General features: G+C 39.5%; 1 pseudogene across 1 annotated transcript; it reads left to right on the top strand.

The window, feature by feature from the left end:
• Positions 1–4289: 4289 nt before the first annotated feature.
• On the top strand, positions 4290–5607 carry LOC309804338 (sorting nexin-5-like; annotated as a pseudogene). The gene has a single exon. The product of its transcript is annotated as a sorting nexin-5-like (transcript).
• The last annotated feature ends 19964 nt before the right edge of the window (positions 5608–25571 follow it).

The following is a 25571-nucleotide window of genomic DNA, read 5'->3' as shown; positions in this document are numbered from 1 at the left end:
CAGTGGCTAAGAATCCGCCTGTCAATGCAGGGGACATGGGTTCGAGCCCTGGTCCAGGAAGATCCCACATGCTGCGGAGCATTGAAGTCCGTTCGCCACAACTACCGAGCCTGCGCTCTAGAGCCTGCGAGCCACAACTACTGAGCCCATGAGCCACAACTACTGAAGCCCTCATGCCTAGAGCCCATGCTCTGCAACAAGAGAAGCCACCGCAATAAGAAGCCTGCACACCGCAACTAGAGAAAGCCCGTGCACAGCAACAAAGACCCAATGCAGTCAAAAATTAATTAATTAATTAATTAATTAATTATTTTTTAAAAGATAACTGAAAATAAAATTCAATATCCTTGAGTCTGGGATATTGAAAGCCCAGAACAAGATGATCAGCCACTATCTGTGCTTAAATGATCTTGTATTTTTAAAAAGGAAGGCTAAACTCACCCCTTGATCTTCCCAAGGTGGCCCTTCCGTTCCAATTAAAACAGACATTTATTTTGTCCACAACATATGGTCACTGCAGTCTCTGGGCCTTTGCCCCTTGGTACTCTTCTTCTATTCTGAAAAGCAACCAGTTTTTTATTATAATTAGTTTTTATTGTTTTTTTTTATTTTTATTGGAGTATAGTTGCTTTACAATGTTGTATTAGTTTCTACTGTACAGCAAAGTGAATCAGCTATATATCCCCTCTTTTTTGGATTTCCCTCCCATTTAGGTCACCACAGAGCACTGCGTAGAGTTCCCTGAGCTATACAGTAGGTTCTCATTAGTTATCTATTTTATACATAGTATCAGTAGTGTATATATGTCAATCACAATCTCCCAATTCATCCCACCCCCCCTTCCCCTTCTTGGTGTCCATACGTTTGTTCTCTACATCTGTGTCTCTATTTCTGCTTTGCAAATAAGATCATCTATACCATTTTTCTAGATTCCACATATATGTGTTAATATACAATATTGTTTTTTGCTTTCTGACTTACTTCACTCTATATGACAGTCTCTAGGTCCATCCATGTCTCTACAAATGACCCAATTTCATTCCTTTTTATGGCTGAGTAATATTCCCCTGTATATATGTACCACATGAAAAGCAACCAGTTTTGATCCATAATTTCCTTCAAGGTCTTGTCCAAGGTTCACCTTCCCTAAAAAGCCTTTTCTCAGCAGACCTGACTCACATTGTGCCTCCAGTCCTTGGGCCCCCTCAGTGCCTGTACACAAAGTCATCTATTCCTGCTGCCCACCCCTTCTCTATTTCTACACATAGTACTCTGCTTCCAAGCTGCCAGCCTGTCCCTAACAAAACTGTGAGCACCTCACCAGCAGATTCAGGCCTTTTCATCCCTTGACTCTCCCTGAGTGTCTAGCATGGGGCCAGATCTGCTTGCTAAGTAAAGAAAAGATAACCTAGAGAATTTCTATCAGCTAGAGAAGATTCAACCTTTAGAAATTACCCAAATTTCTCAAATCCTAATATATAACAGAATTGAGAATCCCTTTGTCCTATTAACCTTTTCAGAGCAAGGAAATTAAAAATTGGTATACAAGAAGGAAAAAGAACATACTTGTTATTTACCTTCTCATGAGTTCATATTCAGCATCTGTTTTCTTACAAAGTTCCAAACAGCATCACTGTTTACAATTACTAAGAGCTGCATTCATCAAGTAGATATACAATATTTTACTGATCATTTCTGTGGCTAGATGTTTAGATCGCTTGAAAGTATTATATGATATGATATGATATTACATTACATTATATAAGAAATGACACTGTGATCAAATGACACTGTGATAAAACTTTGACTGTGTTTTGGATTATCTCTTTAGGATAGATTCCTAAAAGTGGATCTGTCAGGTCAAAAGTTACGAACATTTTTATTATGCCTGATGTATACTACAAACCCACGACAAATTCTTAAATACCTTTTGGCACTAGGATATTATAATTCTACTGCTAAGAAATGGAAGCCCCCAATGGTAAACATTTTTTAAGGCAGGCAGAAGAGTAAAAGTCAAGAAAGCAAGACTCTGAAATCAGATTGCCGGAGTTCAAATCCCAGTTCTATCACTTGCTATCTATATAGACATAAACAAGTTACTGAATCCTTCTGAGACTATGTACATAAAGAACAGGGTCTGGCATGTAGTAAGGGCTCAATAAATGTTCATCATTATCATTGCTTTTAGATTACCAAAAAGAAGATGAATCTATAATTCAAAAAGCCAAGAATTATCCTCAAATAATAGAGTAAATAAACATTAAACAAATGACAAAACAATACTCCTGTACCTAGAACATAAGTAAGTAGGTTCATTTACTGTGAATACTATTTACACTACTGTGGTTATTAATTACATATAAATAAAAATAAATACCATTTTACTGAGTGCCTGTTCTCTTTAAAAAACTTTACATACACTGTCTCATTTAATTTAATCACCACAACAACCCTGTATGGTGGTAGTATTAATAACAATAACAATGATAGCTAATAATTTCCAACTGCTGATTATGTGCCATGCATGGCTGTAGATAATAATTTATTAATCATTATAAAACCTATGAAGTAGGGCTTTTCATTTTACTATTATCCTCATTTTACAGACAATATAATTGATGTACACAGAGGTTAAAGAACTTGTCCAAGGTTACATAGCTAATAAGGTAGATATTATTCTATCCACTTTATAGTTAAGAAAACTAAGACTTAGGGACTTCCCTGGTGGTACAGTGGCTAAGACTCTGCACTCCCAATGCAGGGGGCCTGGGTTCCATCCCTGGTCAGAGAAATAGATCCCAAATGCTGCAACTAAGAGTTTGCATGCTGCAACTAAAGATACTGCATGCCACAACTAAAGATCCCCCATGCCACAACTAAAAGATCTCACATGCCACAATGAAGATCCCGCATGCTGCAACTAAAGACCCCACATGCCACAAGGAAGATCCCACACATGGCAACAAAGATCCTGAGTGCTGCAACTAAGACCCAGCATAGTCAAATAAATATTTTCTAAAAATGAAAAGAAAAGAAAACAGAGATTTAAAGAAAATTGTCTATAAAGGTAAGTAACTGGGGCAGGCTTTGAACCAGTATCTGTTAGATTCTCAATCCACATGCTTTTGTTTTACCACTTTGCCAACTTTATGTGGATTTTCTGTGTACAGAGAATGCCCTATATAGATAACAAATGTTTACGGCTGGCTTCCCTCATTCTTGCCTTCTTTTTCCATAAGCCATGGGATACTGAGGACGGTCTCATTTTAGCATGTGCCTCTGAGAAGAATATAATTGGGAAGGCAAGCCCAACATGAAAGCTCATAGACTGAAATGTGGCCTTTAAAATTATTCTTTCTTTCTCCCGAGGCATTATGTGTTGTAGTCCTTTGAGAATGCATACCTGAGAGTTTCTAAGGCCTACCTTTCAGATACCTGGGGATTCCTAAACAGGTGCTTATGGCAACTCTTCTTCAAAAGGTTTTTCAAATGGTTGCTACAGAAAGGTCTCCTATTTCTCTCTGCCTCAGAAAGTCCTCAAAATTCTCACCACTTGGAGAAACAAAAGCTGCTTCAAGCCTCCCAAAACACCTGGAAAATACTCACATTTATAAAGAAACTGAACCCACAGGAAGAAACTGGGATTGAAGTCTTAACTCTTGAATAAACTGATTGCTTCATCTTGGACAAACTATTTCCCTTCTCTGTGCCTCAGTTTTCCTCTTCTGCAAGATGAGGCATTGGATTAGATGGTTTTCCAGGTCCACCAGAGCTCTGATTCAAGGATGAAAATTAAAGTGAGTTTGGAGTCTATAGCAGTGCAATTCCAGGGGGGAACAGTTGTATTAAAGTCCAAAGCCCAGATTTGCAACCATTAACAGAAACAGATTTGCAACCATTAACTGAAACCCACCAGGGCTGGTTTAACTTCAACAGGGAAGGAAAGTGCCCTGGGATTCTGATTTAAGAATGCAAGTCCTGGGCTTCCCTGGTGGCGCAGTGGTTGAGAGTCCACCTGCCGATGCAGGGGACGTGGGTTCGTGCCCCGGTCCGGGAAGATCCCACATGCCGCGGAGCAGCTGGGCCCGTGAGCCATGGCTGCTGAGCCTGCGCGTCCGGAGCCTGTGCTCCGCAACGGGAGAGGCCACAACAGTGAGAGGCCCGCGTACCACAAAAAAAAAAAAGAATGCAAGTCCTGCTTTCTTGAGACGTGCCTCGCTGGGAGAGTGTCAGGGGCACCGCGTCCCCGTGGCAGCCTGCAGTCGGCGGCTTCAGCGCGGCTCGGAGCCAGGCCAGGCGGCCACGCTCGAGGCCCGCGTCGCCATGGCCACAGTTGCCAAGTTGCTGCAGCAGCAGGAGGAGGACCACAGCAAGCTGAGATCTGTATCGGTGGACCTGAATGTTGATCCCTTGCTTCAGACTGACATACCTTATGCACTCAGTGAGAGAGATAAAGTCAAATTTACAGTGCACACCAAGACCACGCTGCCCACGTTTCAGAGCCCCGAGTTTTCTGTTACAAGGCAACATGAAGATTTTGTGTGGCTACATGACACTCTTATTGAAACTACAGACTACGCTGGGCTTATTATTCCGCCCGTACCTGCAAAGCCTGACTTCAATGGCCCTTGAGAGAAGATGCAGAAACTGGGAGAGGGTGAAGGGTTTATGACCAAAGAAGAATTTGCCAAGATGAAGCAAGAGCTGGAAGCTGAGTATCTCGTGGTCTTCCAGAAGACTGTGTCTTCCCATGAAGTCTCTCTTCAGCAGTTCTCCTCTCACCCTGTTCTCAGTAAAGATCACAACTTTCACATTTTCCTGGAATATGATCAAGATCTAAGTGTTAGGCAGAAAAATACCAAAGAGGTGTTTGGTGGCTTTTTCAAAAGTGTGGTGAAAGCACTGATGAAGTCCTTTTTTCAGGAGTTATGGAGGTAGATGACTTCTTTGAACAAGAGAAGCATTTGCTCAGCAACTATTATGATAGGATCAAGGGTTCCTTGGCAAAGGCTGACAGAATGACCAGCGCTCATAAAAATGTAGCAGACGGTTACATCCACACAGCAGCCTGCTTGCATAGCCTGGCTTTAGAAGAGCCCACGGTCATCAAAAAGTACCTACTGAAGTCGGCTGAGCTATCTGAAAAACTTAGGAAAGTAGAGAGTCGAGTCTCCTCAGATGAGGACTTAAAGCTGACAGAGCTCCTCCGATACTACATGCTCCACATAGAGGCTGCTAAGGATCTCTTATACAGACGCACCGAAGCCCTCATTGACTATGAGAATTCAAACAAGGCGCTGGATAAGGCCTGGTTAAAAAGCAAAGACGTCAAGTTGGCTGAGGCACACCAGCAGGAATACTGCCAGAAATTTGAACAGCTTTCTGAATCTGCAAAAGAAGAGCTAATCAATTTCAAACAAGAGAGTGGCAGCATTTAGGAAGAATCTGATTGAAATGTCTGAACTGTAAATAAAGCATTCCAGGAACACCGTCTCCCTCCTGCAGGGCTGCATCGACTTGTTCAAGAACAACTGAACAAAGGACGTGAATGTGAAGAAAGCCAGCATCACTTGCACTCAGATCATTACCACGGAAGATTTATTACCTTTGACTTTAATTTAAAATTATGTGAATAAATATTTTGATTTCTAAAGATCTTAACACTTACCCATGTTGGTTTAAAAATATTTCTATTGCATGGTACTTGGACACAACTAATCTTTGTGCGTTTAATATCTCAGAGTGGGTAGAATCTAAGTACAGGGTTCTCCTCTAATTTGTCTTCCGTAATTAAGAAAGGGTGAGGGATTCTCATGCATTCTGGAGTCTGTGTAAGGAGTGGCCTGGCAAATGCTGCCTCACTGTTCCATGTACCCATGCCCCTACAAACCGGTTACTTTAGGGTAGGTGCCGATTATAACAGATAAGTCAGCCGCTTGTTACAGGTAAGAGACATTCTATCTCTTCATTAGGTAATTTTCCCTTTCTTACTCTCCTGGTTCTTTAGTCACCTTGAGTTGTTTGTACTATAACAAGAGCAAGAAAAATCTCATATCTTTATATACACCCTTTGCAGCCCCATTTTTGTAGTAGGGGAGAGAAGCATCTTAAGGGTATAAGAACAAGTCACAAGGCCTAATTTAGAAGGCGGCCAGATCTACATTAAAAAAGATGTGGCCTCCTCCCTAATGGGGGGGGGGGGGCGGTATGTGTGTGTTTGGACTTTTTATAAAGTGTACAATAAAATAATAATGCATGCTCTTAAAAAAAAAAAGCAAGTCCTGGGAATTACCCGGTGGTTCAGTGGTTAGGACTCTGCGCTTCCACTACAGGGGAGGCATAGGTTCTATCCCTGGTCACCTGTAAGCCGCACGGCACTGCCAAAAAAAACAGAATGTGAGTCCTTTGAGAAATTATTTAACATGGACTTGAAGGATTTGGTGGAGGAATGTAGGCAGTGGTAAAGGAATAAATCTTTAACTTTGCAGAAAAGAGCAAAGCAGCATCAAATCCCTTTCATATATTTCTCCCTGTGCTAAAGACAAGAGCAAAGATAGGCTCCTGCTGCCACCTTGTGGCACATCAGACAGCTTAGAAGGAAGGGTTTACTCAATCTGGGTGCCCCCCAGTCTAAAATACCCTCAAGAAACTACATCTTCTTTCTCCCTTAACAATTACACAGAGCTTGATTACTCACAAAACACTTTCAACCCTATGATCTCGTTTCATTCTCCCAGCAACTATGTTGAGTGGCAGGAAGGAGTTATAACGCCATTTTACCAACAGACTATGTGATTTACCTACCGTCACAGTAATTGGCAGTCAGGACTTGAACACACATCCTGACTCTAAATGAGACAGTTCATTCACTACTATGTAGGAGTGGGGATGAAACAGGTTTAGGTATGCTCTAGGCCTAGGAATTTGAGAGAGGGAAGCTTGGGAAAAGGAAAGCTCAATTTCTTGTGCAGATACAACTGGCCACAGGCTACAGTCAGGCTGCATGTCTGTAGAAAACGACATTCAAATAAGCCTGGATTCCTGCCTTCCTTCCTGGTTTGCACATTCTTGGTTAACATCTCTAGCCACTCCAGCTGGCCTCCCTCCCTCTGCTCCCCAACCCCAGCCTATACATCGGGGCTCAAGACTTATAGCTAGATGCTGAACACCAAATAGATCCCAGGCAAGGGAGCCACAACATCCAGAAATCAGCAAGAACTACTGGGAGCACTGCGGTGTCCCTGGGTTAGAGCTCATAAGATTTGTGGCTCAGCCAAAATCGTCTTATAAGTTTTCATGGGAAGCCCAATTGGCTTGTCTCATAGTGATGTCATGCTCACTGAAACACAAGGGGCAAGGCTGGGGTTACATGATTTACCAACTGGCACACAAGAATGGCCTAAAATTAATCTGAGTGTCCAATTACTCCAAGGCAACCATAACTTCTTTGATATGGAATTACAAAGCCCAGTGCCTAAACCTTCCCCCACCATAGGCATTCCTTCTGGTTCATTCATTCAGTCATTCCCTAAGTGAGCAGAGCACATTCACCAAACGAGTAGAGCACTGTTATAATCCCTTTGACTGAGATTTTGTTGCCTAGTGGTGAACAGAGGGAAATAAGGAAAGAACATAATTACAAATGCATGTGAGATATATATATTAAGTACTCAGGGGTTAGGAGGGAAAAATAAGATTGCTTCTGGTTTGGGTGTTAGAGGATTGGGGGCAATAAGTGAATAAAGAATTATTTCACAGATATAGAGCACAAAACACTTTGCAGTCTGGCCTTTACAAACCTTCTCTGCCTTCTCTCCAGCTACTACTTTGTTCTTACCCTACCATATTCCGAACATAAATTTTCTTCAGTAATTTAAGGATTAAGAGTTTAGGCTTTGGAATCAGATAGATCTTGGTTCTAATCCCAGCTCTGACACATTATACAACCTTGGGCAAGGCTGGAACTTCCCTCAGTTTCCTGATCTGCAAAGTGGAGATTACAGTAATACTCATTTTAAAAGGTTTTTGTAAGAGTCAACTGATGTCATGTATGCAAAGCACCTAGCTTTGTGCTAGATGCACAGTAAAAACATAGTAAATAGCAATCAATATTGTTAGTTATCTCTGTGCCTTTGATCTTGTTTTCTTTGCCTGAGATTCTCTTCAAATTCTCAGACTGTTTTACCCCTATTTCTCTTTTAGACCCATCACAAAAGTCTATTTTCTTCAGTGCCCAGGTCCTGCTAGCTGTCCCTCACTGAGTTCAGAACCTTTGTTCATACCTACATGACTGTGTTTATGTGACATCAACTTGTATTTGTTTATGTCTGTATTTCATGTCTGTGAGGCTCCAGAGTGCAGCAACTGAGTCTTATTCATTATGCACTAGCACCTAAGCACAATACATGACTCATGGTACCACTAGAGAAATTACTGTTGAATAAATAAGATTATATTTGAACTGGATCTTAAATAAGTAGGATTTATTTTTTTTTAGTATTTATTTATTTATTTGGTTGCACCAGGTCTTAGTTGTAGCAGGTGGGCTCCTTAGTTGCGGCTTGTGGACTCCTTAGTTGCGGCACATGGGCTCCTTAGTTGTGGCATGCAAACTCTTGGTTGCAGAATGCATGTGGGATCTAGTTCCCTGACCAGGGATTGAACCTGGGCCCCCTGCATTGGGAGCTCAGAATCTTAACCACTGCGCCACCAGGGAAGTCCCCAATAAGTAGAATTTAAAGCATACTTCTGAATGGCCTTTTAAATGTGAATATTAACCTTTTAATGTTGTACACTAAACCACTGGAACCCACTATATTGAATATCAAACATTAGCCTTAAGATGGGCTGACAGCATCATCCACCACAGTACACACAGCAGAAGCAAGAAGAGTTAAAATCCTGAAGGCTGTGGAACAAAAACCACAATCACAGAGAGTCAAACAAAATGAAACCGCAAAGGATTGTGTCCCAGATGAAGGAACAAGATAAAACCCCAGAAAAACAACTAAATGAAGTGGAGATAGGCAACCTTCCAGAAAAAGAATTCAGAATAATGACAGTGAAGATGATCCAGGATATCAGAGAAAGAATGGAGGCAGGTGTCGGGAAGTTGCAAGAAATATTCAACAAAGACCTAGAAGAACTAAAGAACAAAAAGAGATGAATAATACAATAACTGAAATGAAAACTACACTAGAAGGAATCAATAGCAGAATAACTGAGGCAGAAGAACGGATAAGTGACCTGGAAGATGGAATGGTGGAAATCACTGCCACAGAATAGAATTAAGAAAAAAGAATGGGGCTTCTCTGGTGGCGCAGTGGTTGAGAGTCCACCTGCTAATGCAGGGGACACGGGTTCGTGCCCCAGTCCGGGAGGATCCCACATGCCGCGGAGCAGCTGGGCCCGTGCGACATGGCCGCTGAGCCTGCATGTCCAGAGCCTGTGCTCCACGATGGGAGAGGCCACAACAGTGAGAGGCCCGCATACAGCAAAAAAAAAAAAAAAAGAAAGAAAAGAAAAAAGAATGAAAAGAAATGAAGACAGCCTAAGAGACCTCTGGGACAATATTAAACACACCAATATTCGCAATATAGGGGTCTCAGAAGGAGAAGAGAGAGAGAAAGGACCTGAGAAAATATTTGAAGAGATAATGGCTGAAAACTTCCCTAAAATGGGAAAGGAAACAGTCACTCAAGTCCAGGAAGTGCAAAGAGTCCCAGGCAGGATAAACCCAAGGAGGAACGCACCAAGACACATAGTAATCAAAATGACAAAAAATAAAGACAAAGAAAAAATATTAAAAGCAACAAAGGAAAAATGACAAATAATATACAAGGGAACTCCCATAAGGTTATCAACTGATTTCTCAGCAGAAACTCTGCAGGCCAGAAGGAAGTGGCATGATATATTTCAAGTGATGAAAGGGAAGAACCTAGAACCAAGAATATTCTACCCAGCAAGGCTCTCATTCAGATTTGCTGGAGAAATCAAAAGCTTTACAGACAAGCAAAAGCTAAGAGAATTCAGCACCACCAGAGCAGCTTTGCAACAAATGCTAAAGGAACTCCCCTACATGGGGAAGAGACCAGCAGCTTAAAAAAATCTTGTACACATAGAGACTGCTATATCAAAACCTCATGGGAACAGCAAACCGAAAAACTACAATAGATACACACACAAAAAAGAAAAAGCAAGCCAACCTCAACACTAAAGATGGTCATCAAACCACAAGAGAAGACAACAAAAGAGGAAGAGAAGAAAAAGACCTACAAAAATAAACCCCAATTAAGAAAATGGCAGTAGGAACATTCATATCAAAAATTACCTTAAATGTAAATGGATTAAATGCTCCAACCAAAAGACACAGACTGGCTGAATGGATACAAAAACAAGACCTGTATATATGCTGCCTACAAGAGACCCAGTTCCGACCTAGGGACACATACAGACTGGAAGTGAGGGGATGGAAGAAGGTATTCCATGCAAATGGAAATCAAAAGAAAGCTGGAGTAGCAATACTCGTATCAGACAAAATAGACTTTAAAATAAAGACTGTTATACAAAGAAGGAAACCACATAATGATCAAGGGATCAATCCAAGAAGAAGATATAACAATTGTAAATATCTATGTACCCAACGTAGGAACACCTCAATATATAAGGCAAATACTAACAGCCATAAAGGGAGAAATCAACAGTAACATAATAATAGTGGGGACTTTAACACCTCACTTTCATGAATGGACAGATCATCCAGATAGAAAATCAATAAGGAAACACAGGCCTGAAATGACACATTAAAGCAGATGGACTTAATTGATATTTATAGAGTATTTCATCCAAAAGCAGAAGAATACACATTCTTCTCAAATGCACATGGAATATTCTCCAGGACTGACCACATGCTGGGCCACAAAGTGAGCCTCTGTATATTTAAGAAAATTGAAATCATATTAAGAATCTTTTCCAACCACAACACTATAAGATTAGAAATAAACTACAAAAAAAAAACAGTAAAAAACACAAACACATGGAGGCTAAACAATATGCTACTAAACAACCAATGGATTACTTAAGAAATCAAAGAGGGAATCAAAAACTACCTAGAGACAGGGACTTCCCTGGTGGTGCAGTGGATAAGACTCCACGCTCCCCATGCAGGGGGCCTGGGTTTGATCCCTTGTCAGGGAACTAGATCCCACATGCATGCTACAACTAAGAATTTGCATGCCACAAATAAGGAGCCTACATGCTGCAACTAAGAAGCCAGCGAGCCACAACTAAGGAGCCAGCAAGCCGTAACTGAGGAGTCAGTCTGCCGCAACTAAGACCTGGTGCAAATAAATAAATAAATATTAAAAAAAAAAAAACCTAGAGACAAATGAAAATGAAAGCCCAACAATCCAAAACCTATAGGATGCAGCAAAAGCAGTTCTAACGGGAAATTTTATAGCGATACAGTCTTACCTCAGGAAATAAGAAAAATCTCAAACAACCTAAACTTACACCTAAAGCAACTAGAGAAAGAAGAACAAACAAAACCTAAAGTTAGTAGAAGGAAAGAACTCATAAAGATCAGAGCAGAAATAAATGAAATAGAGACAAAGAAAACAAGAGCAAAGATCAATGAAACTAAAAGCTGGTTCTTTGAAAAGATAAACAACATTGATAAACTTTTAGCCTGACTCATCAGGAAAAAAAGGGAGAAGACTCAAATCAATAAAATTAGAAATGAAAAAGCAGAAGTGACAACTGACACCACAGAAATACAAAGGATGATAAGAGACTACTACAAACAACTATATGCCAATAAAATGGGCAATCTGGAAGAAATGGACAAATCCTTAGAAAGGTACAATCTCCCAAGACTGAACCAGGAAGAAATAGAAAATATGAACAAACCAATCACAAGCACTGAAATTGAAACTATGATTAAAAATCTTCCAACAAACAAAAGTCCAGGACATGATGGCTTCACAGGTGAATTCTATCAAACATTTAGAGAAGAGCTAACACCTATCCTTCTGAAACTGTTCCAAAAAATGGCAGAGGAAGGAAAACTTTCAAACTCATTCTATGAGCCCACCATCACCCTGATACCCAAACCAGGCAAAGATACCACAAAAAAAGAAAATTACAGGCCAATATCACCGATGAACATAGACACAAAAATCCTCAACAACATACTGGCAATCTGAATCCAACAATACATTAAAAGGATCATACACCATGGTCAAGTGGGATTTATCCCAGGGATACAAGGATTTTTCAATACCCGCAGATCAATCAGTGTGATACACCACATCAACAAACTGAAGAATAAAAACCATATGATCATCTCAATAGATGCAGAAAAAGCTTATGACAAAATTCAGCACCCATTTATGATAAAAACTCTCCAGAAAGTGGGCATAGAGGGAACATACCTCAACATAATAAAGGCCATATATGACAGACCTACAGTTAACATCATACTCAACAGTGACAAGCTGAAAGCATTTCCTTTAGAACCAGGAACAAAACAAGGATGTCCACCCTCACCACTTTTATTCAACATAGTTTTGGAAGTCCTAGCTATGACAATCAGAGAAGAAAAAGAAATAAAAGGAATACAAATTGGAAAAGAAGAAGTTAAACTGTCACTGTTTGCAGATGACATGATGCTATATATAGAAAATCCTAAAGATGCTACCAGAAAACTACTAGAGCTCATCAATGAATTTGATAAAGTTGCAGGTTACAAAATTAATTCAAAGAAATCTCTTTCACTTCTACACACTAACAATGAAAGGGCAGAAAGAGAAAGTAAGGAAACAATCCCGTTCACCACTGCAACAAAAAGAATAAAATACCTAGGAATAAATTTACCTAAGGAGACAAAAGACCTGTACTCTGAAAACTGTAAGACGCTAATGAAAGAAATCAAAGATGACACAAACAGATGGAGAGATATACCATGTTCTTGGATGGGAAGAATAGGTATTGTGAAAATGACTATAATACCCAAAGCAATCTACAGATTCATTGCAATCCCTATCAAATTACCAATGGCATTTTTCACAGAACTAGAATAAAAAATCTTCAAATTTGTATGGAGACACAGAATAGCCAAAAGCAATCTTGAGAAAGAAAAACGGAGCTGGAGGAATCAGGCGCCCTATATTCATCAAAACAGTATGGTACTGGCACGAAAACAGAAATATAGATCAATGGAACAGGATAGAAAGCCCAGAAATAAACCCACGCACCTACGGTCAATTAATCTACAACAAAAGAGGCCAGACTATACAATGATGGAAAGACAGTCTTCAACAAATGGTGCTAGGAAAACTGAACAGCTACGTGTAAAAAAATGAAATTAGAACATTCTTTAACACCATACACTAAAATAATTAGGATTAAAGACCTAAATGTGAGACCAGACACTATAAAACTCTTAGAGGAAAACATAGGCAGAACACTCTCTGACATAAACTGCAGCAACATTGTTTTCAATCCGCCTCCCAAAGTAATGGAAATAAAGAGAAAAATAAACAAATGGGACCTAATTAAACTCAAAAGCTTTTGCACAGCAAAGGAAACCATACACAAAACGAAAAGACAAGCCACAGATTGGTAGAAAATATTTGCAAATGATGTGACCAACAAGAGATTAGTCTCCAAAATTTACAAACAGCTCATGCAGCTTAATATCAAAACAAACAACCCAATCAAAAAATAAGCAGAAGACCTAAATAGACATTTCTCCAAAGAAGACATACAGATGGCCAGCAGGCACATGAAAAAATGTTCAACACTGCTCGTTATCAGAGAAATGCAAATCAAAACTACAATGAGATACCACCTCACAATAGTCAAAATGGCCATCATCAAAAAATCCACAAACAATAAAATGCTGGAGAGGGTGTGGAGAGAGGGGAACCCTCCTACACTGTTGGTGAGAATGTAAATTGGTGCAGCCACTATGGAGAACAGTATGGAGGTTCCTTAAAAAACTAAAAATAGAGCTACCATATGATCCTGCAGTCCCACTCCTGGGCATACATCCAGAGAAAAACATGGTCCGAAAGTATACATGCACCCCAATGTTCATTGCAGCACTGTTTACAATAGCCAAGACATGGAAGCAACCTAAATGTCCATCGACTGAGGAATGGATTAAGAAGATGTGGTACATATATACAATGGAATATTACTCTGCCATTAAAAAGAATGAAATAGGGCTTCCCTGGTGGCACAGTGGTTGAGAATCTGCCTGCTAATGCAGGGGACACGGGTTCAAGCCCTGATCTGGGAGGATCCCACATGCCGTGGAGCAACTAGGCCTGTGAGCCACAACTACTGAGCCTGTGTGTCTGGAGCCTGTGCTCTGCAACAAGAGACGCCGCGATAGTGAGCGGCCCGCACACCACAATGAAGAGTGGCCCCCGCTTGCCACAACTAGAGAAAGCCCTCGCACAAAAAGGAAGACCCAACACAGCAAAAATAAATAAGTAAATTAATAAACTCCTACCCCCAACATCTTCTTTAAAAAAAAAAAAAAAAGAGGGTTTCCCTGGTGGCGCAGTGGTTGAAAGTCCGCCTGCCAATGCAGGGGACACGGGTTCGTGCCCCGGTCTGGGAGGATCCCATGTGCCACGGAGCGGCTAGGCCTGTGAGCCATGGCCGCTGAGCCTGCGAATCCGGAGCCTGTGCTCCGCAACGGGAGAGGCCACAACAATGAGAGGCCCGCGTACCGAAAAAAATAAATAAATAAAAAGAATGAAATAATGCCATTTGCAGCAACATCAATGGACCTAGAGATTGTCATACTCGCTGAAGTAAGTCAGAGAAAGAGAAATATCCTATAATATCACTTGTAAGCAGAATCTAAAAAGAAATGATATAAATGAACTTAGTTACAAAACAGAAACAGACTCACAGACATAGAGAACAAACTTATGGTTACCAGGGGGGAAGGGTGGGGAGAAGAGATAGTTAGGGAGTTTGGGATTGACATGTACACACTACTATATTTAAAATGTATAACCAACAAGGACCCACTGTACAGCACAGGCAACTGCTCAATATTATGTAACAACTTAAATGGGAAAAGAATTTGAAAAAGAATAGATACATGTATAACTGAATCACTCAGCTGTACACCTGAAACTATCACAACATTGTTAATCAACTATACTCCAATATAAAATAGAAAGTTAAAAAAGAAAAAAAAATTTAATAAAATAAAATAAAAAGATGGGCTGACAGGACCAAAGTGGGTCAAAATTTCATTAGGGAAGGCTGGGATGGCTGCACAGATGAATAGATGGAGTCTGGAGCCCAGGTGGATGCTTAGGAAACAGGTGCAGGCCTTCCTTGGGTAACCAGGGGCACTTTGGGGGTCTTCAGTCGAGGAGGGGAAGGAATCCCTTTAAGAGTGGATAGGAGATTCAACAATAGAAAGAAGACAAAAGACAAGTATCTTTTTCCAGGATGACCCTAAGAGGAAGACAACACATTATGTTATACAGAAGATCACCATGTAGTCTAAAAGGCTTAGTCTAAATTATAGCTTTCTGCCTGCTCATCATGAAACCATCACTTTATCTGCAGAGCAGCAGTCTTGTCTTTCATTACAACAGAATCAGAGGTCTCCAGGTCCTCTTAAGGTGCTTGGCAATTTTTCAGCCATCATTTTTTCAAATATGTTTCTGGTGTCCCTGCCCTTCTCTAATTCCAATTATATGTATGTTAGACCACTTGATATTGTCCCACAGTTCACTAATGCTCTTTTTTTTTTTTTTCAGGCTTTTTTTTCTGTGCTTTATTTTGGATAGTTTCTATTGTTATGTCTTCAAGTATCTAACCTTTTCTTCTGCAGTGTCGAATCTGCTGTTAATCCCATGCAATGTACTTTTCATCTCAAATACTGTATTTTTCATCTCTAGACTTGGGTCTTTTTTTATAACTTCCATTTCCTCTCCTTGTTATACTCATATTTTCCTCTACTTCTTGAACAAGTGAAGCATATTCATAGTAGCTCTTTTAATATCTTGTCTACTAATTCTATGATCTCTCATATCAGGATTCTGTTTCTATTAATTAAATTTTATATTTTGACTGTATGATCATGTTTCTTTGCGCGTCCAGTAATTTTTCACTGGATGCCAGACATTATGTCATTTCCCTTCCTTTACAGATCACAGACCTGTGATGCCTGTTGTCCAATGTCTGAAAACTATTCTTTTCTATATCTGGTTGGGTTTTTTAGTTGTTTAGAGTGAGAGGGTAAATTCTCTTCTTGATACTCATCACTGCTGGAAATGGAAGGCCTTGCAAGCTCCAATAAATTAATGTATTTAGGCATTAAGCATCAATGATTCCTAACATCAAAAAAAGAGAGATAACTAGACATTATGTGCTTCCTAATGATACAATGTCATCTATAGTTTTGCAAAAAGGTATGTAACAAACCTGAATCTGATCAAGCCTCTAGATCCAACTACCAATTTACAGGAAATATAGAAGACAAAGGAACATCTTAAACTACACAAACTAGAGGGATACAATCCACAAAATAAAAATTGCAGGAAGCTCTATAGGACAAACAGTTTTTTCAACAATTTAAATTACAAGAAAATTTAAAAGGTGAGGGAAAGCTGTAGATTAAAAGACTTAAAAGATACATCAATCTACTGTAATGTGTAGACCTTACTTGGATCCTGATTCAAGCAAACTGTAAGAAAAAATTATAACACTTTTGAGAGAACTGGAAATGTGAACTCAGACTAGATAATTGATGGTGTTAAGGAATTATTATTAATTTTGGTTCACCTAAATTATTAAATATAGATTATGGTATTATGATTATGCTTTTTAAATGACTCATCTTTTAGAGAAACATTCTGGTATATTTACAGATGAAATAATATAATGTTTAGTATTTGCTTCAAATTAATATGGTAGAGGGCAGGTGAGTGGAAGTACAGATGAAATAACATTGATCATGAATAGGTAACTGAAGAAGCTGAGTAATATATGTGTTTAAAATTTTCTATTACAAGAGAATTACAATTGTTTTAAGGATCATAAAATTGAGACATGAGTTCTAAATCTGGCTCTGACGTCATTCTGCTCTGCACCTATGGACCAAACACTTCTCTCTAGGCTTTAGCTTTCTCTATAAAATATGAAATATAAAGCCCATTCCAATATACTTTCCATTATATCCACTTATGAGCTATGTGACACAGGAAAGTTACTTAATTTTTTTAAGCCTCAGTTTCCTTATCTGTAAAGAGTGATGAAAACAGTAGCTGGTTTTCATGACTACTGTGTGAGTTAAATTGGGTACTGTATGTTAAAGCCCTCATCATAGTGCTTGGCACAAAGTAAGCACTCAATAAATATTATCTATCATTATTATTACCATCTCTTGCTACATTAAGAAATACTATAGATGAAAGGACTCTATAGTTTATTACTCCCTTATCCCTTCCTTCTCCATATCACCTTTCTTTAGGACAAAGGTAGGAAAATGTGAAACTTCCCCTCTAAAATCTTTGCAACAATGTGCCCACCAGCACAAGCCAGGAGAGAAAGAGTTTGGCTCTCCTCAGAGTCACTGCTCTGAGTCTGGAAAAACAGAGGCGTCACTTTCATCATTTTCAGAATATAGTATGCAGCTGTTCTTCTGGTATGCCACACATCCTGAGGTTGCTCCCAAGGGCTAAAAACAGAGCTCAGGCGATTAGCCCAGGGCAGTCAAGATCATTCTTTTTCAAGGTGGCCCCATTTCAAATATAATGAGCACTTTGTATGTACCCGCTTTTTAACCAAGAGTTGGTCTTCCCCACCAGACTGTGAGCTCCTTGAGGGCAGGACTGTGTCTAGTTTATCTTTATAGCTTATGCTCCTAACATAACACCTGGGACAAAGCAAGTACTCAACAAATATTTGCTGAATGAAGGAATTAACTGTTTATTCTTTTGTTTTATTTAGTGCGGGACAGGAATGGGAAAGAAACATTGATAAGGCACACAAAGAACCAATTGTTGGAAGAATCTTTCTAACAGTATTTGTCAGGGTGTACAAACTTGTTCACAACTTCTAATTCATTTCTTCTCCCTATTTCCCACTACTTCCCACTATGCATCTTTTATAACTTCCCTCCACTCTCATAAACTACCAAATACACCCTGAATATTCTTCCTCCTGAGCCCATTTTCATACTATTCCCTCCATCTGTTAATATTTCTCCCTCTCCATCTCTCTCTCTCACTCTCATCTTAATATATGCATCCTTCAAGACTTGGCTCCAGTATCTCCCCTTCCAAGAAGCCTTTCTAAACCACTACAACTTAAAGGGATATCTTCTTGATTTCCTATAACACTTTAGATTTAGCTTCAGGCACTCATAATATTACATCATATGCTGTGGTTAGTTGTAAAGGTTTCAAAACTTTTACAAGATTGAGGGAAAGAGTCATCTTTGACTTTCTTAGGCATCCAGCATAGTGCTTTGTACACACCAGGCATCTGATGAGCGCTTAGTGCATTTACTGGCTAAACTTTGCAGAGGAAGTAATATAATCATTCGACCCAATTTAAAGTATAAAACAACAAGTGAGCCTTTAAAAGGGTGTTTTATCTATAAGATCTTTTTCCTTAAAAAGTTAACACATTGTTTTGGAAGTTTTGGTACCCTATTATTACCTGTTCTATTAGGCAATATCCTCTACTTTTAGGAACCAAAGGGAAAAGTGTCATATGGCATATTTTTTTAATCAAGTGAATTTAAAAGAAAAATTCATATAATTAAAAAATAATAATTTCACATTTTCTCCAAACCCCAGGATGACAGCCTGGAGTATCAAAAACCCAAGATTGAGAATCATTAGACAACTGTATAAGCTTGGCTAGGCCCTTGGTTTTCCCAACTATCATCCCCAAACTACTTCTCAGCAAAGTTACAGGGCACAAAGGAAAGAAAAGCATGGAGAAACTGTAAAATACTAAATAACCACAGGCTATTATGCTTCTCAAAGGCAAGGGTTAGGATAGAAACAAATCTCATTTCTTAAAATTAAGGGTGAGCTGAGGCTGCCTTGTTACTTGGATAGTTGCTTTATTATCTCTTCTAGATGATACACTCTACCACTGCCATCATATATTTACCACCCTGTTGCCTTTCCTTTTTTTTCACTCCTTCTAGATTAAAGATTAATATATATAAACCAATTACATTCCCCACCACCCCTATCCTCAGCAAAAAACTTCATTGTGGCCTTATCGGTGCTGTTTCTTAAACTTATCATATTTTATTGCAGGAGCATACTTAGATTATCTAGTCTAACTTTTCCATTTTCCACATGAGGAAACCAAAGTCTAGAAAGAGTATATGACTTGTTCAAGGTAGTGTCATAATCCATAATAGAAACTCATTTTCTTAATTCCCAGTTCTCAACATTACACCCAACAAATGTCTGGGCACACAGATGGCCATTAATAAATATTCTTGAACTGAAATGAATTATTGCTTTCTCTTTGTTTGACAAAACCACCTGGCCACCCTGTAGAATGTGGAAGGAAGAGGTGAAAGTGGTGTTCTGAATACTATGGCTTAAAAGGCAACTTAGTATAGACTGGAGTAGGCTGTCCAAGTTCTGATTTAGGCTCCACCACTGCCCATCTGTATGATCTCGGGAAAATTGCTTTACATTTCTTAGCCTCAGCTTCCTCATTTGCAAAATGAAGGTAATCACAGAAACTACCTCAAAGGGTTGTTTATTCATTCAATGACATTTGTTGAACACCTGCTCTGTAACAGATACTCTGTTAGATGGTGGAGATATAATGCACAAGAAAAAAAAGAATCTACCCTTAGGAGCTAATATTCTACTAGGATTACGGGATATAATGTACATAAAATGCCTAGTAGAGAGGCTGGTACCTAATAAATATTCAACAAATGTTAGTTGTTGTTATCGTTATTATTAAAAACTGTACTATGTATCCATGTTTAAAAAGCAAATCAGCAAATAAATCTTACAAAGAGACAGCTCCAAGCAAGACTTTAATGCATGAAACAGCTCACACAGTAGTGTTTCACAAGGACAGATATTATCACCATGGAAACATTTCTCTGAGTTCCTTAAGAGTACTTGCTTGATACTGTGGAAGGTTCAGGCATGGTCTGTGAAAACACCTTATAAAGAGCATCACTTAGGGAGTGGAGAAAATCCTAATTTTGTCCAAAAAAGATAACTTTTTCTATAGAATCATTTAATAAACTTAATGTATAAAATCTTAAATTAAGAAACATAAATTAAGGGATAATTACTTGTATTATAGTGGGAGTTATCAAAGATATCTTTTTAATAGCCAGCTTCTCTGGCATATTCAAAACATGATGTTACTGTTCAAAATTCTGCATGATTAACAAGAACGTGAAAAGATAGGCAACATCTTCAGTCATTAGAGAAATGCAAATCAAAACCACAATGAGATATCACTTCACACCCAGTAGGGTGGCAATACTTTTTTTTTTTTTTGTGGTACGCAGGCCTCTCACTGTTGTGGCCTCTCCCGTTGCAGAGCACAGGCTCCGGACGTACAGGCTCAGCAGCCATGGCTCACGGGCCTAGCCGCTCCGCGGCATGTGGGATCTTCCTAGACCGGGGCACGAACCCATGTCCCCTGCATCAGCAGGTGGACTCTCAACCACTGTGCCACCAGGGAAGCCCGTCAATACTTCTAAAAATGGAAAATAACAAGGGTCATTGAGGATGCAGAGAAATTGGAACCCTCATACATTGCTGATGGGAATATATAATAAAATAGTTGTCTCTGTGGAAAACAATTTGGTGGTTCCTCTCAAAAAGCTAAACAGAGAATTACCATATGAGGTTGCAATTTTGCTCCATGATACATACCCAAAAGAATAAAACACAAGTACTTAAACAAGTAGATGTTCATGCATGTTCATAGTAACACTATTCACAATAGCCAAAAGGTAGAAACAGCCCAGATGTCCATCAACAAACACATGGACAAACTGTGGTACATACATACTATGGAGTATTATTCAGCTATAAAAAAAGGAATGGATTACAGATATATGCTACAATATGGATAGATATTATGCTAAGTGGAAGAAGTCAGATACAAAAGGTCACATATTGTATCATTACGTTTATATGAAACATCCAGAACAGATAAATCCATAGACACAGAATGCAGATGTGTGGATGCCAGGGGTAATGGGGAGGGAAGAGTAGGGAGAAACTGTTTAATAGATAAGGCGTTCTACTTGGAGTGATGGAAACATTTTGGAACTAGATAGAGGTGTGGTTGTACAACACTGTGAATGTACTAAATGCCACTGAATTGTTCTTTTTTTTTTTTTTTTTTGGTTGGTTGGTTGGTTGCACCAGGTCTTAGTTGCAGCAGGCAGGCTCCTTTTTTTTAGTTGCAGCTCGTGGGCTCCTTAGTTGCAGCTCGCTGGCTCCTTAGTTGTGGCACACAGCTCCTTATTTCTAGCATGCGAACTCTTAGTTGCAGCATGCATGTGGGATCTAGTTCCCCAACCAGGGATCGAACCCAGGCCCCCTGCATTGGGAGCAGGGAGTCTTAACCACTGCACCACCAGGGAAGTCCCCTGAATTGTTCATTTTAAAATGGTTAGTTTTATAACAAACATTCTAAAAAAGAAAAAAAGTTAGTTTTATGTTACATGAAATTCATCTCAGTGAGTTTTTAAGATGTTATCCACATGGCCTATAAACACAAAAATGTGACCAAAAAAAAAAAATTACAAGTGATGGCTTAGCCATCTCAGAAACCCACGTAAACAGGGCCTATAGGGCTTCCCTGGTGGCGCAGTGGTTGAGAGTCCGCCTGCCGATGCAGGGGACACGGGTTCGTACCCGGGTCCGGGAGGATCCTGCATGCCGCGGAGCGGCTGGGCCCATGAGCTATGGCCGCTGAGCCTGCGCGTCCAGAGCCTGTGCTCCGCAACGGCAGGGGCCACAACAGTGAGAGGCCCGCGTGCCGCCAAAAAAAAGAAAAAAAAAAACAGGGCCTATAATCTATTCACAATGAAGGAAGCACAGAGAGCTCTTACTAAAATCCTAGTTCCTTCCCGTTAAAGGATAATTATTTAAGGTAAAATTATGACTGTCATATAAATATAAAACAAACACATGTCAAGGTTTTATTTAACTAATTAATTAAAGACAGAATCAGAAGATGTTAAAAACTGGTTCGAGAGGTAGCCAGAAATGCTGAAATTAATTTGTTAACAGATGCAAAACTAGCCTCTTGGAAGAGGTGGTCAACTGCACTTCCACAAAACAGAATTGGTTTGCTTTTTTATAAACAAGAATAATTTGCATTACCCTCAGTTTTCTACAACTTTATAGAGTTTAAAACAGTTCAAAGACAGTGAAAAGTACAGATCACTACAGAATCAGATAACTTGGAAGAACATACTAGTCAATGCCTAGCATTCTAAAGGATTCTCAGTAATTTTTTTTTTCAAATTTCACAATTTTTCCTGACATTCTTCTGGCATTCAAGGTAATTCACTACTTTGGCAAATGGCTTCTCTTCTTTGACTTGAGGTCCTTGTCTGTTTTAAAAAAGTTTTTTAAGGAGTAGTTGGCTTGGATGACCTGAAGCTTGCCTTGATCTTTGACAGCCTGGTAAGAACCAACTTCCAGGGGCCAGATGCTCAGTCACAGATTCCTACAGCTAACAGAGCCTTTTAAGCCATCAGCACTCATCATTACATCAAATAAATTACTTCCCTTCTGATGGGACATGCCATCCCTTGATGAGGGAGACCGTATTTCTAATGAATCATTCCAAAACAATTTGACTTTTTGCACTGCTACTGGAAATAGGATTATACTGAATTCCCCCAGCTTCTGTCATGACCAAGAAGCACTGTTTAATTTTTAAGCAACTGACTGAAACTAGAGAGAGAAGTAGTCTGGAGCTATGAAAAAAAAAAAAAAAAGAAAGTAGTTGGCCTACATGAGATGCTCAAAAAATACTGGCTGAGTGGAATGGCTTTGGAAATTTTTATACCATGTATGTGGAGTTGTGATCAATTGCACTTAGTTTACTGTACTGTAGTAATGCTGTATTACTTACTTAGGGATTACTTACTCAGTGACACTAAGGACTGCACTTAAGATACACTTAGTGTAAATGTAGCATGACATCTGTTTCTTCCTTTTGTTAGCTCTTCCATAGTACTCTCCAGCTGCTCAGTACTGGGCACACAGTAGGTCCTCAATCAAAGCTTGCTGCTAAATCATAATTTACAACAGAGTGGAAGTCTATACTTACTACAGAAATTTTCAGCTTACTCATGGTAACAAGAAGTTTCTCTATTTATTGGACCTACATTCTTTATATTTTAGGTGTATTGATCAATCCAGCACAATCAAAAGCACATCTACCAACAGCATGTAAAACAGAAGTCTTAAGCTTCAAAGAAAAAATGTGCTGTTCCACATACCTCTCCACAAAGATCTACAACCCTGCATAGATCCTCCACCAAAGTCAATGCTGATATTAATATGACATTTCTGAAATCAGTAAAATTATAATCCTGACCCAAGCAACTGTGAGCTATCTCCTGTCTTCTGGGTTGAGAGGAAGGGCAGCTTGAATTTCCTCAAAATGCCAATACCAAAATTCTTTACATTCCAGCTAAAAATGCTTTGCTCACCATGAGACTTTGTCTTCTGCCCTGCCTTTTATCTCCTGGTTTCCATTCAGATTTGATGTATAACTATTAGTGGTTAACTCATGGTCACATATTTTTTGGTCTTCTGTTGCAAGGATGTGCACTCCCCAAGTGTCATTAATACAAAGTTGGGGCTGCACCAAATACAGTGGAATAGAAAGACCCTTCCCCAGTCCTTCCAGTTGATACCCTAGCCTCTTTGCCGACAGCTGTCGTTCCAGTTTATGCCCCTCCTTGACAGACAACAGGGATCTACCTCAAACAAACCCAGCCCTGAGGGGCTCTTCCTGTGAGGACAACAGGAGAAGAAAAGCACACAGACAACGTGGAGGCTGTGAGTACCTTTGAAACCAAGGCTGCTGTCTGGGTTTTCTCATATCATAGTGATTCTACAGATGAGGAAAACCAAATATTTCTAATTCCTTGGGCTCAGGACAGAGAATACAATCCAGATGCTTTTAATTTATAGGAAGTCAGTACAGTGACTTCCCACCTCTACTCACAGGACCAAATATATTCACTCACTCACTCACTCATTCACTCACTCACACAGTCATCAATATACACTTACCTAATGTCTATTATTAAAGCACTAAGAAAAATGCAAGAGGGGGTGCGAAGATATATTGGAATTCAGCATTTCCCGGCTCCAAACATCTGAAGCTGCTAAAGTCTCTGCACTTCCCAGCACTCCTCTTGGTCAGATGTACCTTCTGAGTGCCAAGGTGCAGGTGTAGCATACTAGAGAAAGAGCAGCCCTTTCATTGTTTCAGTGTTACCTGGTCCTTGACTCTACATTGGGGAAGCCAGACAGAATTTGAAGAAAGGCCTGCAAAAATGCTGCTGGTGACTTTAAGACTGGAAATGACAACTTGCCGGGAAAGATGAAGAGAGGTTGTACTGATATAGCCAGAAGGAAAGGAAGAAGGTTGTGTGGAGGAAACAAACAAACAAAAAAAGAGTAATGAAAGGACAGTGAATAGTTGGTCTCTACCAGGGATGCCACCTTTTATAGCTCAGCTCAAAAGGTCCAGAGCCAACACCTACCTGTAAAGGCTCCCTGGAGGCAGCTTAACTAAAATGTCTATAATGTACATTATGCTAAATGCAGGGAAATGGGTAGACACACAATCAGCATTACTGAATACATATTTCATCTCTCCTTCCAGCCCACAGATTTAGTCAAAAACCTAAGGAAACCCAAGGAATTTGTTTTTGTGTACTGGGTCTGTGGTTGATTTTTTTCTCTCACTTCTCTGCCATATTTTCCAAGTTTTCTAAAATGAAAATGCATTTTTATAGAAACATTTAAATAAATTATTTTATAAAAATAGAACAAACCTCCAGACTTGGAGAGAGGGCCCTGGGTCAGACTGCACATTGCTTAGTGGACCAAGAAATTCCAGAGCTTCCAGGGCTCTTAACACCAATTGTTGTCAACATCTGAATCTGTTGGCTTTTCTAAGTCCAGCAGTTAAGAAGAGGATAATAACATCTGCCTTCCTTAAAGACCTGTTCTGAAGGTCACAAGATAAATGTGTGAAAGTGTTTTGTGAGTACCAAGTACTGAATCAGTGTGACACAGTATTATTCCAGTTAAAGGCAACTTTCTATAAAATGAAAAGAGGGTAGGGATAAATATAAAGAAGGTAGTGATTTATATTAATTTCCCCTCCATCTGAGTTCAAACGAAATCCACAGAGTAATTCTGACTGGCAAAGGCTCTCTGCTCAGGACATCCAAAGCAACAACAGAAACAGAAATTCAGCAATAAGAATATTTCTTTACTCCATGTCAGGTGACTTGGATGATTGTGAAGTCT

Source organism: Mesoplodon mirus (genome assembly GCF_964341445.2).
Source record: "Mesoplodon mirus genome assembly, chromosome: 5".
NCBI classification, from domain to species: Eukaryota; Metazoa; Chordata; class Mammalia; order Artiodactyla; family Ziphiidae; genus Mesoplodon; species Mesoplodon mirus.
Note: the sequence above shows the minus strand (reverse complement) of the source record. Positions and strands in the feature narration are given on the sequence as shown.